General features: G+C 44.8%; 1 pseudogene; it reads left to right on the top strand.

The window, feature by feature from the left end:
* Positions 1 to 13,270: 13,270 nt before the first annotated feature.
* On the top strand, positions 13,271 to 15,324 carry LOC147856612 (uncharacterized; annotated as a pseudogene).
* The last annotated feature ends 224 nt before the right edge of the window (positions 15,325 to 15,548 follow it).

Raw genomic sequence — 15,548 nt, 5'->3', positions numbered from 1 at the left:
ATGTGCTCCGCCATGCTGGAGCCATCTTGGTACCGGAGTCTTACTAGCTTCCGGAATACCGAAACCTGATTGACAACATTTTTGTTTAGAAACATTATGCCAATCTTCTCCCAGAGCTCATGAGCCTTGCTCTCTTCATTGAAGTTGTTGTACAGGCTCATGTCGATGAAGCACCGTATGTACGCCGTTGTCTTCATGTGCATCACCTCCCATATCGTGGCGTCGATTTTGTCTGGTCTCTTGTCCCTGAACTGAACCGGCAGCCAGAGGTCTTTAAACACGAGCATGTCCCTCATCTTCGACTTCCACACTGAATAGTTTGAGCCGGTGAGCTTCAACATGCAGCCAAACGATTCGTCCATTTTCTGTGTCGTTTCGCTCTGATACCACTTGTCGGAACTGAACGCTCCCTATACGCAACGCTCGGCCACAACCGAGCTTAGGATCATACATAGAAAACGGGAAATAAAGAACGACACAATGGAAGAGAAGAGTACGCAGGATGTTTACGTGGAAAAACCCAAACTCGGGGAAAAACCACGGCAACCCACAAGCTGCAAGCTATCACTATGTTGGAATGTACAAACAGTGAGTTCACGGAGGCAACGACCTCGTGCTCACGATCTTCGCCACAGGCAGTGGTTACTACAGAGGCAATGACCTGTTTCTCTCTCTCTATACACTGTTACGTGCTCTCTCTTCTTCTTCTTGTGCCAACAAGAAAAAAACAACAACAACAGTCACTATAAGTTTGCCCTAAGTCATATTTATACTAATATGACTTTTCGGCTATTTACAAATATAGCCTCGATGGACTCTCAGAAACATATTTATGAATATGTCTCTTCATCCGGTTCTCACCGGGTCTGCACCATCCGGCTCTCCGTAGAAACATATTTACGAATATGTCTCTTCATCCGGTTCTCACCGGGTCTGCACCATCCGGCTCTCCGTAGCCGGGTACTCCTCATCCGGTTCTCACCGGGTCTGCGTCATCCGGCTCTCCATAGCCGGGTACTCCTCATTCGGTTCCCACCGGGTCTGCACCATCCGGCTCTCCGTAGCCTGGTACTCCTCATCCGGTTCTCAACGGGTCTGCACCATCTGGCTCTTCGTAGCCGGGTACTCCTCATCCGGTTCCGGACTCGGCCTGTCGGCCTCGGCCGAGTTTGTTCATCGGCACTGTTCTTCACTCTTCCCATCCGGAGGGACCTGTCTCCCAACAATTAGTCCCGCCTCGTTCCATGGAATATCATACGCCAGGGGATGAAAATATGTAGCATAAGCGTAAGCAGGACGATCTCCTTGTCGTAATCTTTGAATTTTGTTTATTGTTGTCCTCATATTATCAGTGTCTCTAAAGCTAGCTTCAAATTCCTTTAAAAACCTTCAAAATCTTCTAACTACGGTGAGTGCTTCTCTAGGGGTGGTGCAAACCATGCTAATGTGGTACTGCTAATGTGGTACCAACTAGTCCCATGCAAGCAACATCAGTTGGGTAATGACTAGGATGGAATTTAATCACAAGCCGCACTTGATTTAAAAATCCACGAAATTGAGACCTCGTACCATCAAACTTGGCCAGAAGATTAATATTTGGTTCTCTCGGTGGGGTTTCAACTTCCACTGCATGTTGTTGTAGTAGAGTAGTGTCCAATTGATGCACTCGTTGAGATATAGCTAGAGAACCCATCTATTAAACTATAGGCCTCTTTGCTCGCTATTCTCGGCCAACGACATAAATCCCTTCTGAAACAACGACATATGATATGCACCCTTCCTAAGGAAAACTCTTTTCATGATGCCATAATGACACAATAGTTGGTCATGTTGAGAATCAAACTCAACTTCCCTAGTGTGGGAACACACCCTAGGAGCATCCAAGTGTGTGAACACCCCATCACTTTCTATCATAACTAATGTGTTATAAAACTTAACTCCTATAACCCAACTCCCAAGAGGTGGTTGTAGTAAGAGAATATAGAGAGAAGGTGACTACATAAGCACCTTCTCCTTTTCTTGTATTGTGTTGGTCATTCTTGTTAATATACAGTTTTCTAGTTTTTTGTATACTTGTGTTCTCTCTCTCTCTCTCACACACACAGACACAGACACACACACACACACTTCTGAATCACACTCGATTCTTTACATGATATCACAGGGTTTGGTAGCTTGATCTAAGCTCATCCACGTGTGTTGTGTATATGCCAACATTGTTTGGTAGCTTTAGGCTATTTCTGTAAACAGTGGAAAGGGTAGTTGCCCTAAGTCAATCAATATTTAAACTGACTTTTGTAACCTAGGTTTAGGGTTGTTCCTTTTGTATACTGTGCCATTATAACGTTGAGCAGAATAATACAGTTACATCTTGTTGTGGCTAACTCTTTCTCTTCTTACTATTGCTTTCATTGCTTGATCTTGTCCCTTATCTATGTTGCTTTCTTTGTCTAGAATATGTTAATACATCTCTGTATTTGTTATCAACTGGCTGATCTTCATTTGAAGAGTGTTGATCTTGATCCACATCCTGGCGGCTGTTTACAACATCTGGTATCAGAGCTTGGTTTTTGAATTTTCAACTAGTCATCCTTTGTCTCCATTAGCAACTCTTCTTTGTGTCATCTAGAGATCTTTCTGTTGACTACACCTTGATATAACAAATTCTGAGATTTTAACCTAGCTGAAATCTTCAGTCAAGCAACTCTCACAAGATCATATTATCCTAAGAAGAAACAACCATGAGTTTGCAGTTCATTGTGTTAAATCACCTCTAGAGTAAGCTAGTCGATTGCTCTTTGTTTGTGTGATTGTAACCGCTCGAAGTGGGATTCCAAATTTGACGGCCATACTTGTGCTTCATCCAGTTAGGCGACAATCGAATAGGTCATTCGACGTTGTTCACTCACTTGCTGTAACCACTCGAAGCAAAGTTCACCCCAGGAACAACCCCCATCCGTGCTTCATTCGGCTAGAGGATATTTGGAAAGACCAGTCGGATATGTTCCTCTCGTTGTTGTGGCCACCCGAAGCAGGATCGGCCTGGATAATCGGCTCAAACGACACATAATTTGTGATCAGTCCTTGATATTGGCAATCGGAATAGGATTGGTAGTTAATTGTGCTAAATTCGGCTAGGTGATATTTGGGAAGATCAGTCAACTCTATCCCTCTACTCACCATAGCCATTCCAAATCCAATCGACTAATTTGGATCCAATTCGACTAGGCCAATAACTTGTAGTCACGCCGGATTGAACTTCCGATAGTCAAATCCGATTCGGCTCATGTTCAACTCGGTTAGAACGAGCCCGCACCCACCCATTATTCGTAGCCAACTCTGAATAGAACCTCCCAAAATCGACACAGCTGGCATCAACATCCAACTCATCAGAGATGAGTCTAAGGAAGTTTGACGGGTCGAACTTCAACTTCTGGAAGGAGCAGATGCAAGACTACCTAATAGGGAAGGGTCAGATCGACCCAATCGAGACTGAAAACACTCTAGAAGGATATAAGCCGAATGAGTGGACGAAGTTGGATAGAATTGTCCACGTCACTATTCGAATGCACTTGTTGGAGTCATTGTACTTCACAATACAATCATATTTGACTACCTTCGAACTATGGAAGATACTTTTGAACACTTATGAAAAGAAGGTCACCGCAACAAAGATATATCTGATCCGATGCCTCTACAACCTTCTGTCATAGATATGATACCAAGATGGAATGTAGCGCTTGAAACCATGATCTCCTAGTCTTATTGGGCAACCTTGCCAATTGAGCTACATCCATTTGTGCATTATTGTATACGATTCAACTTATTACATTGTAGGTTAATCACTAAAACTTTCAAGAAACTCCTAGCTTGCATGAATTCAACATGTTACATTATAGGTTAATCACTAGAACATTAAAGAAACTTCTAGAGAATGCATCTTCATGCATTCTCTAGATGTTTCCTAGCTTGCATGCATCCTCATGCATTTGCTAGATTATTCCTAGCCTACATGCATACCTCCACCTTCTTGTATAAATACTTGGGTGCACCTTGATTATAATCAAGGTGAACAACACCAGTTATGGAAGAATAAATTTAGTTCTTGTTCTCTTGTCTATTCTCTCTCTCACACACACACACACACACACACACACACTCTCTCTCTCTCTCTCTCTCTCTCTCTCTCTCTCTCTCTCTCTCTCTTAGTATTTAGTCTCGACTTAGTTCTGCTCTGTTCTACTCGTTTGTGACACCTTCGGATGAAAGAATTTGACTTGGTTCAGGCACACCTCAACAAGTACGAAAGCTTAAGCTCCCAAAATTTAGCTAATGGGACATCAATAGAAGACGAGTTAAAAGCAATGTTGCTCATGAATAGTCTCTCCCCCTTCGTGGGAAAATTTCGTCACAACTGTGTGCAATGCGTCGGCCACTGCCGTGAAGTATTCCGAAGTCACAAACTCAATCTTGACGGAAGCTGCTTGGAGGAAATCGTTTGCAAACGATTCGACCAGTGACGCCTACGCAGTACAAGGTTCTGCTGACTGACTGAACAATTGTGGGATAAGTTATTCCCGACCGTCAACAAATCAACGAAGCCGGAGCAAGTCTCGGGACAATAGAATATGCAACTATTGCAAGAAACCCGAACACATCAAGGCCGAATGCCGTGCCCTGAAATCTAAGAATGATAAAGCTCAATGAGTTGGTCAAAAGGGTGGCTGGCATGAGGACGTCAACTACATCAGTTCTTTAACCAAAGTATTGAAGGATGACCCAAATATCCTCTTTATAGAAAACTTAAGAGAATCAGAAGTTCCGCTTACGAATGAGGAATCTAGCACATGGCTCCTGGATTCGGGTGCTTCCTACCATTGGCTCCTCACAGATAACAATTTCGGCAATATTCGGCCCAACATTCTGACTCAGTTTGAATTGGAAATTTGCAGCACTTCGCAAGGATACCACAAGACGCAGGCCAATCACTGCGTATTTGTGAAGAAGTTCGAAGGTCGAGAATTCTTGATACTCCTTCTGTACGTGGACGACATGTTGATCATTGGACGAGACCAAGTCAGGATACGGATGCTGAAGAAGGCCCTTAATCGGACCTTCTCAATGAAAGACTTGGGTCCGGCAAGACAAATACTAGGGATGCATATCATCCGGGACCGATCAAAGAAGCAATTGTGGCTGTCATAGGAGAAGTACGTGACAAAGGTGCTTCAACGGTTCAACATGTCAGATGCGAAATCGGTTGGATCGACACTCCCGGGAAACTACAGGTTATCCGGTAAGCAAAGCCCGAAGATGAAGGCAGAGAAGGCGGATATGATGAAGATACCATATGCCTATGCCGTCGGGAGCTTAATGTACGCAATTGTGTGTACCCGACCGGATATCGGATACGCAATCGGAGTGGTGAGCTGGTTCATGAGCAATCCTGACAAGGAGCACTGAAATGCGGTAAAGTGGATACTTCAGTACTTGAAAGGCACCTCAAGTATGTGCCTCCGATTCGGCTCCGGTAAATTCCAACTTGACGGTTTCACAGATTCAGACATGTCAGCTGATGCGGATACCAGCCGATCAACATCTGGATACGTCATGACATATGCAGGGGGAGTTGTTTCGTGGTAGTCGAGGTTGCAGAAGACGATTGCATTGTCAACCACGGAAGTGGAGTACATGGCAGTGGTGGAAGCCGACAATGAAATACTATGGATGAAGGACTTCATCGGAGAGCTAGGGATCTGGCAAGAGGAATACCGGCTCTACTGCAACAGTCAAAGTGCCATCCGCCTTGCGAAGAACGCGGTGTATCATTCCAAGACGAAGCACATCCAGGGTAGGTACCATTGGATTCGAGAGCGAGTTGAAGATCAAGAGTTCATGCTGACGAAGATCCACACAGAGGAGAATGGGTCAGATATGCTGACCAAGGTGCTGACACTCGACAAGCAGGACGCATGCCGGAAGCGGATCGAACTGACGAGGCATCCCATGCCGGAGTGAAGGGGGAGTTTGTTAGGATCTAGGTCCCTCCGGATGGGATGATGAAGGCCCGGTGAGAACCGGATGATGCAGACCCGGTGAGAACCGGATGTTGCAGGCCCGATGAGAACCTCTCACCGGATGAAGGGACATATATGTAAATATGTTCCAGAGAGCCCACTGGGGTTATATCTGTAAATAGCCCGAAAGTCATATTAGTATAAATATGACCTAGGGCAAACTCTTGGGGTGGTTATTAGTCGTTGTAGGTCATTATCTTGTATAGTGTTATTGGTGTAACTATTGTACAGAGTGTAAGAGAGAGAGAGAGAGAGAGAGAGAGAGAGAGAGAGAGAGAGAGAGAGAGTGATTCTCTGTTGTAACCGCCGCCAGGCGAAGAGAGTGAGCACGAGGTCATTGCCTCTATGCCCCCTTGTTGTATTCTTTCGACATAGTGATAGTTTGGAGTGTGTGGGCTCCCATGGTTTTTTTTCCTGTTTAGGGTTTTCCACGTTAACATCTTGTGTACTCTCTTGTCTACTGTTAAGGATCTATGTATTGATGGAGTAAGCTCCTCGATATCGTGGCAGGATTCGGACCGGCGTATACCCTCTTGATGGGGAATCGGACGGAGATGGTTGTCGGATACCTCCGAGCCTCGCACTCACTCAACAGTTAGTAAATGATTAAGCACGATATCTCTCTCACTCTCTCAAGCTCTCTCTCATAGACAATAGATTAATAGATGTAGACAATAAGAAGGAAGAGTATGTCTATTATTAACCCTCTTTGCTAAGAGGTCTAGCACCAACAAGGAGAGAGATTAGTGTTCTCTAACTCAACACTTCACTAATCTCTCTTAAGCTCAAAGGTTACAAGAAGGAGGAAAGGAAGCTCTAGCTCTAATAAATAGGAGATCTTTACAAATGGGAGAACCCCCAAAAAGCCACTACTATGTGGTTTATATAGCTTTCACGTTTAGGGTATGGGCCTTTCACATTTGACCGTCTCTTTGCTTTCCTTTCCTCTTGCCGTTTCCTCTTCGTACTACATCCTTGTTGATGCGTTCTTATTCGTAAATGGTTGTTGTTATTCCAATGCTCAACATCCCCCCAAACCTAATGAGTGCACACTCCCGGGTGCACTGTGGGAGGGGAGCTTCGGGCGTCGGGGGCAAGTAGAATTGAGTAAGGGGGTTCGTCGGGGGGTAGGTGGCGGCGGAGATGATGGCGAAGACGACGGATGTTCAATGGTGGTAGCCGGATTTCCTGCAGTTGGTCGGTTGTTGTGAAGAAATCTTTCTTGGGGCCGGTGAGCCAGGTGCAGGTGTTGTGGCCGGCGAAGGGAGAAGGGGGATTTCGACTAAAGCTTATGTAAGCGGGGAAAAAACGCGTATGTTGACGCGGGTCCAAAGGCCGACTAGTTGGCGGCGAGTTGGACCTTTGTTCAAATCGAAGGCGAGGCCCCACACTGTGTGGTTGTGCCGTTGGAAGGGGGGGGGCTTCGTACTGGCCAGAGTCAAGGAGAATGAGTAGAAGTTGTAGAAAACGAAGGCTGGCTTGAATGTCAGGGTCCGGGACGTCGAGGTATGTACGTAGGAATTGTCGCATGACCCGGATCATGTCGGGTTCGGTCGGGGATGTGCGTGGGGGTCGGGGGAACAACGGCCAGTTGAATTGAAGAATGGGTAGGCGCAAAAATCGGGCCATGGCCAACGATGAGGAAGGGGGAAAAAGGTGGGGCTGGTGCACAACTCGGGGGGGGTGGAGGGCGAGCCATTCGCGGAAGGATGTGTGTGCGAACCAAGGGAGACGCCACGAGGGTTGGGTGTCGGGAGGTTCGAGGAGGGGTCGACGATGGGGTGGTGCTACCCTCGAGTGGGGGTGGGGTTTGCGGCTGCCCAAGTAGACATCTTATCGTGGTAAACATGGGGGTAAAGGAAGATGTCGACTTGGGGTTCGGAGGCGACTTCGGGGTAATAGTTGTAGAGGCGGGTGAGGAGTAGGGGGGTCTCGCAGAAGTCGAATTCCCAGGGAATGGGGGAGGCAGACTGATTGTCAAGACGAGTGTCCCAACTGGTACCACTTTTGATGCAATCAAGGGCGGTTTGGAGGCCGTGGGTGAGTTGGTAGTGGTCGACCAAATCAGCGTAGAAGGCCGCAACGTTGAAGCGGACGCTCGGGGTGTGGAGTAAGGGAGGTGTAGTGAAGATGGGGAGGGGTAGTTGTTGGTGGAGCATGAGGTGGGTGAGGGGGTGGTTGAAAGGGAGAGCTTTGCGGAGGATGGCCTCCGTGAATGTCTGACCGGGGTGGGTGACGACCCGTGTGTGGAGGGGGAAAGGGTCGGGTGGTGGGGGGGGGGAAGGGGGTGAGCCGAGGGGGGTGTGCGAAATGGGTTGTCACCGAACATGGGATGTGTGTGGTCGGGGACGTGGTGTTCGCTGAGGTGAGGGTGTGGGGGCGAGTGGTGAGGGGGGAAGGGAAGTGGGCTAGTAGGTGGGGGAGGTGGTGGGGGTGGAGGGGGGGGCTTGGAGGCGGGGAGGAGGGAGGGTGAAGGCGAGGAGGCGGCTGGGTGTCGGGTTCATTAGGTGAGTCGTGGTCCCACTCCAGGTTGATCTTTGGGGGGGGAGAAGGGGGGTGCGGGGGTAGGAGGGCACGAGCACGAGCCTCATCGAACATCATGAGTTGATACTCGTGGGAGACGTCGAGGTATAGGGCTAATTCCGGTATGTCGTCAGCCTCAAGGTCGGTGGGCCAGTTGAACGTGGCATATTCGATGCTGAATATGTGAGTACGAACCCCGACGTCCTAGGCGGTTTGCCAAGCGCGTATTAGCCAGAGGAAACCGAAAGGGGGTATGGAGGTCATTGTGATTTCCAACAGGGTGCAGGTGAGGGTGTCAGCGATGTGGTGTAAGCGCACCAGTGTTGTGAAGAGGTGAACCAGCTGGTCTTCGGTGACTTGCATCGTGACATCAGAAGGGTAGGTGAAATAGATCAGGTCGGAGATGTCTAAGTCGGGGGTGAGGGCGGTGTGAAGGTAGGCCATACCTTCAAGGAACAAAATGGGGAGGTGTGGGGAGAAGAGGTTGCCGGCTGGGGGAGTAGGTTCTTCGGTGGCTTCCTGGTACAACATGAAGAGGGCAAGGGCGTGGTTGTCTTCGGGGAGTACTCAGATGAAGGTCTGCCGGTTTGGGGGTGTGGTGTCGTCAAAGAATACGCGACGCGTGGCGGCTAACGACCGAAGGACGCACGTTGCTTGGATGAGGAGGGTACGTGGTGTGTGTGGTGCAGTGAAAAGTTCAGAGAGCAAGGAGGTCGAGGTCACGTACACCAAGAGTGCCTGGATCATATTCGGAGAGCCAGTTGGACCATGGCGTCTCGTTCAGCCTTGAGGGTGGTGATCTCATTCGTGAGTTGGTGAGTGGTGGCCATGACGACGGCCAGGGCCTCAGATCGTTCGGAGAGATCAGCCGTCACGGCTGCGAGGAGGGCCTCGGTCAGTTGGTGTTGGGTGGTGAGGCGGATGTACTTGGCCGAAAGTTCGGCATGTGTTTACGCTATGCGTTCCTAGTCGTGGTGCCAGGTTGTCCGAGCTTGTTAGAATTCGTCAGCGAGTTGTTGGTGTTGGGTTTGCGTTGTCAGGAGTTCTTCATTGAGGAGGTCGTGGGCGGCCGCTTGGCATGTGTTGGTATGGAGGGCGCTCCATACCTCCGCGGCCAAGATCTCGTTCCATGTAGAGGTCTCGTGTTGGTCGGTGGCGGTCTGTTGGGCCTGTGCATGAACTTGAAGTAGGCGACGGTTCACGATAGCGGTCATCTTGAGGAGGTCGACCACCATGTCGGTTAAGGGTTTGGTGGGGACGGCGAGGGAGGGGGTAGGGTGAGTAGTAATTGCAGTGAGTGAGGTTGAACAGGGCACGGAGGTCGGGAGTGGGGGTGGCGGTGGCGGGGTTGCCATCTGGGCGGGGGCGATGGTGGGTTGGAGGGGAACTGCCGGGGTTGCGGTCGAGGGCCGGTCGGGGGTTTCGGTGTCGGGAGCGGTGTGGCGGGTGAGTTTATGGGGTTGAGATTGCGGGGTGTCGTCGGTGGTGGTGGACGGGAAAGGCGGGGTAATTGTGGTCGAGGAGTTGTGGTAGTAGAGGAGTTGGCGAGGTGGGGGGAGGTGGGGCTGGTGGGTTCCGTTGGTCGCGCAAGATTGACTCAGTGGTGCAGCTGCGGGAATGCGGAGTCGTGGTTGTGTTCTGATGTGACACATAGTGGAAGGTAGTGGACAAGGCCTGGATTTCGGTGGGGGTGAGCTTGTGTGTCTGGAATTCCTCGACACGATTCGTGATATCCTCAGGGGTGTCGAGGTTAGCTTCGACTGACACGTGGGTGATCAGGGGTTGTTTGTGCACCGGTGGCCGTGCCTGTTCACCTTGGTGTACCTGTCGTAAAAAGTCGCGTTCGGGGAGGCGAAGGCGCTCGAGTTGGCCTGGGACAATGATCTTGCGGAAGCGTTCTTGGCAGCGTACGAAGGGAGGGGCGGGGGGTCCGATGTTGAACTTTGCGCACAAGTAGCGGGTGAGGAACCACACAAAATTGACAGTCGATTTGGGCCGCTCGTGAGCCCACTGGACCGGTTGTGGATCATGTGCCTACTTGAGGTACTCGCCGGTGATACGAGTAGTGGCATCGGTAGATGCGGTGTCGCCGATTTGGGCAATTGCACTACAACGGTCGTGGAGATGGAGAGGGATTTCGGTGTAATGCCCAACGTTGTTTACGTACGCGTATTTAACGTAGCAATACGTATAATACCTTCTTATTTGTATAGTACGTACCATACGTCAAAGTTGTTCATTCAAATGTCATATACATTCGTCTAATACGGTATTTAACGTACCTTTAAAAAAATACGTATAGTACGTATTTATAGAAAATGTGAGTAAAACCCTAAAGAAAGCAAAAGAAAAGAACAACTTTAGTAAAATAGAAGGAAGGAAGAAAGACGGACAGAATAGACTTAGAAGAAGAAGAAGAAGAAGAAGAAGAAGAAGAAGCACTAGAAGAAGAAGAAGAAGAAGAAGAAGAAGAAGAAGAAGAAGAAGAAGAAGAAGAAGAAGAAAATACAATCAGGTTAGTGAATATGTTTCTTTCTTTTATTTTTTATGATTAAGAATACCTCCCATTTTGTTGTATTCCAATGTCAAGTTGTATGATAATACCAAATGACAAGGGAGATTTAATTTTTAGTTGATCTAGTTTACGTATGCTTGTGTCCAGCAATCTATCTATTCCACAATAATGCATCTATACAAGTAACAAATTGGTAGACAATTGTAATTGACGTCATGCAATAAAACTCTCCTCTTTGCAAGTGTTGAGATAAAATATTATAGGAACCATGTGTTGAAACTCAAACATGTATGTATACATGTAGACAATGTGTTCAAAATCTTTCACAATTTGTAGCATTAGCTAATCCTTTGCTTATTGATTTTAGTGGTTGTATCCCATTTGAATTCATTTCAGAAATTGATCATTCTAATTTACTTTCCATGTTACTATAAATGACATTGGTTTCCAGAAACATTGAAGATCTCAATTTCATGTCATGGGAAAAGTGCTTGGTCCTTTTTTAATGATGTCCCATTTTTTATCATTTGCAATGCATATTTATTTTTGTTAACAACTACTCAGTTTTTGGAATATCATGGTTTTGGTTGTCTTCTTTTGAATGTGATGGGTATGAATAAATGTGCACTTGCTAGAACCCTTTCAATACAGCCTCCATATACATGGATTGTCCTTTATCTGTAGGCCCTAATAAACCGCACACTTTTAGGACATGGGCAATGTATATGCATCCGGAAAGATTCCATCAACTTGCATTTTATCGAAAGAATCTAATGCTTTCTCAGTAGTTCTATACTCAAGAAACCCTCCAATGAGAGCATTCCTTTAAGACACAAGAAAAGGTGAAAGTGTTTGGTAGTAATAAGTATCCCCTCATCTTGTATCTTTTCAAAGCTTTTCAGTGCATCCTCAACGGGTCCATGCTCAGCATATCATGCAATCAATGTTGTCCATAATACCACATCTCGGTTGGACATTCGGTTGAAAACATTTTGCACTTCCACTATAGATCCACATTTGACATACATATCTAGCAAAGCACTATGAATAAATAGATCTTCATCGAACCCTTTCTGTACATCTTCAAGATGAATTTCTTGACCAAATTCTACTTCCCTTTTGGCTTCCAAACTTGTTGAATTTTTTGCTTTTATGCATGTCGTTATTACGTTAAGCATTAAGGCTCTTTAGTTAAGTTATGGTAATTTTTGCTTCCTTTTTAGCTTCCAAAAGAGTTGAATTTTTTGTTTTTATACATGTCCTTAATTGTAACATTTTCTTGTATTTGCTTTCTATGAATAAAAGATACTCTTGAGTATCCTGTAGTTGCTTATTTAAAGTAGTATAATCCTCATCCTCCCTGAAGGTTGATCTATTCAAAGTTTTCAGTTCTTCGATTTGCTTTAATGCATTCATATAATCTTGCTCCTCTTTTTGTGCATTATTTTCCATTTTCAATATCTCAATTTTATTGATTTATAGAAAATAAAGAAGGAAAATGCCGCCCATTAAGAACAAATATTGGGATACATGTTGCCTCAATGTCGTAAGAAGTCAAACAGGAAATAGGAGTTGGAATTGTAAATTTTGCAACAAACATATGCATGGGTCAGCAACACGAATGATTGCTCATTTAATTGGAAAACCTAGCCATGGAGTAACGAAAATTACCAATGTCCCCAAGGAAATGTTGATTGACCTTACAACTTTGTATGGTAATTGTGGAAGCCAAGCAATTGGCGAAGAAGAAGATATAGTAGCAGAGATCGACTCATTCAACATGCCTGAACAAGGTATAGACACAAGCCTACAATAGGTGTCTTGATTACTAATGTTTAAATAATTGTAAATTATTTATCTTGAATTTTTTTTTCTTTTAGGTGTTTCTACCTCATGCTCGTCTACCTTTGTTGATGAAAGTCAAAGCATGTCATGTATGGGTGGTGGTAGTCGCCAACCATATCCACCAACAATTATAGTGAAACACCAACCGTTGCGTAAAGGACATGTGTTACAAATGCAAAGGAAACAACATGCAAACGTTATGGAGGTGAGATGTATCATTGAAGCAAATTTGTCATTTAATCTATTAAAAACACCATGTTGGCGGAACATGTTAGAAGCTTTCTCTACAATTGGAGAGAAACATAATGGAGTCACATATAATTACATGAGGACGAAAGGCTTGAAAAATGAGGTTATATCCTTGCAAGAAAAGTTAGAAAGGGTAAAAGGATTATGGCCCAAGTATGGTTGTTCTATATTAACAGATGGATGGGTTGATGTTTCTCATAGGCAACTTGTAAATGTCCTCGTATCATCTTGTTATGGGACAATGTTCCTCAAGTCCATTGATTGTAGTCATGCTAATACAACACCAACAGTTGATAGCTCTTGGTTAGCTGAAAGAATTTCAGAGGCAATTAGTGAAGTTGGTAAGGAAAATGTGGTCCAAGTCATTTCAGACAATGCATCTTGTTGTGTCCGCATGGGGTCTTTGCTAGAATCAGAGTTCCCTAATATTGTTTGGACTCCATGTGCAACCCATTCTTTGGATCTACTTTTGGAGGACATTGGTCAGCTGCCTTGGATGAAAAGTATTATGTTGAAAGCAAATAATATCGTACGTTTTTTTTGCAAGAAGAGGAATGCTAGGAATTTTTTTTCTGCTCACAGTAACCTCGCCATCTTGAGACCTTCTAAGACAAGGTTTGGTGTGATGTACCTTGTCATACAACGTTTGCTCAAAGTTTGGTATCCTCTTGAGCAAACAGTGGTGAGTGACATGTGGAGGTCTTGGTCAGATTGCAATAAGCCAGATGCCATGAATGTAAAGAACTACATCCTTGATCCTACAACTGAGTCCTCGTTTCAAGTTGTTTTGACCCTAATGGCACCATTGTATAGTGTTTTACGACTTACTAATAGGGAGGGATCCACTATTGGTTTGTTATATGAGTTTATGCGAAGAAGCAAAGATGTTTTAGCAAAAGGAGTGGAAGAAAACATCCCCCACAAATCCAAGTAAATTTCATATTTATTTTAATTTTTTATGGTTTCCTAGCATTAAAACTCCAAATGTTTTCTCATGTTTTAAGATCATATCATTTTGTAATTACTAATACCCTTTTAGGTACGAAGATGTTTTGAAGTTATTTGACATACGATGGAAATGGTTCAAGAGGCCGATCCACCTTGTAGCTCATTTGCTACATCCGATGTAGAGAGAGGAGGCTACATTTATTAACCCCGAGTTAATGGATGCATGGATGAGCTATACAGAAAAATTGTACTCGACACTTGAATGTGATATTTTATTTCTTGAATTGCATGAATATCGAAATGGTACAGGGACATTTAGCTATGCATTAGCACGTGAAGAGATATCTATGATGATGCCAGTCACATGGTGAGAAAATTTTGGTGGAAGAACTCCAAAGCTCCAAGCATTAGCTGTCCGCATATTATCCCAAGTAAGTGTCAAGTTTTGAAAAAATGATCAATTTTATAGTTAAGTTCTAAAATACTGCACTTTTGTGTACTACCTTTTATTTCATATTTTGTTTTCTATTAGGATTGCTCTTCTGGGGCAGCAGAAAGGAATTGGAATGCACATGCTCTCGCACATACAAAAAATAGAAACAGACTAAAGGTAGCACAACTTGAACGATTGGTATATGTGCGAGAGAACTTAAGGCTAGTTCGCAAGTTTGAGACTGTGAATGCATCTCCAATGCAGGTATTGTTTTATTCACTTCTTATAATTGACATTCCTCAAATTTCGTTAAGCTTTTATAAACTTGTTTGCAGGTGAATCCAAATGAGATAGATGTCTCTAAGACTCCTGATATTCCATCTATTAGCCACGAGAATGATATGGATAGAGAATTCTATGAAACTTATTTTCAAGAAACAATGAGCATGAGAAGAAGGACAAGGAGCATGACAAGATCACATACGACAACATCAAGCGATGGAGTCCCTATTGATCGAATACGGAGGCAGAGGCCAAGAAGAGATGATGAGCGGTCTACTTGTAATAGGAGAATAACAAGATCAAGTACATTTGCTTCTTTACCACCAAATGATCAAGATAATGTCAATGGAATAGAAGAAGCAATTCATACAAATTATGATGATCTTACTGACGAAGAACCTATGTTGATGTCATCAACTAACACTGAATCTGATGATGAGGACGAGATCTAATGACTAATATTTCTGATTTCTATACATTATTACTAAGCTCAATAGCCATATGTTACTTTTCTTTGATCTAAGCCCATTTTGATACATTGGAGTCTTGGACATAGTTCAAGTTATGTGTTCTTAGAAGTCAAATATCTGATGTTGTGTTGTTAAGGTTTTTTTCTAAATTTTGTTCCTACAATGCATTCTATTTCTTTGACAAAATGCAATGTAAGTGTATCTCA

Source organism: Azolla caroliniana, unplaced genomic scaffold, assembly GCF_043228905.1.
Source record: "Azolla caroliniana isolate FFs.n. ecotype wild unplaced genomic scaffold, voAzoCaro1.0.p SCAF_13, whole genome shotgun sequence".
Lineage (NCBI taxonomy): Eukaryota > Viridiplantae > Streptophyta > Polypodiopsida > Salviniales > Salviniaceae > Azolla > Azolla caroliniana.
Note: the sequence above shows the minus strand (reverse complement) of the source record. Positions and strands in the feature narration are given on the sequence as shown.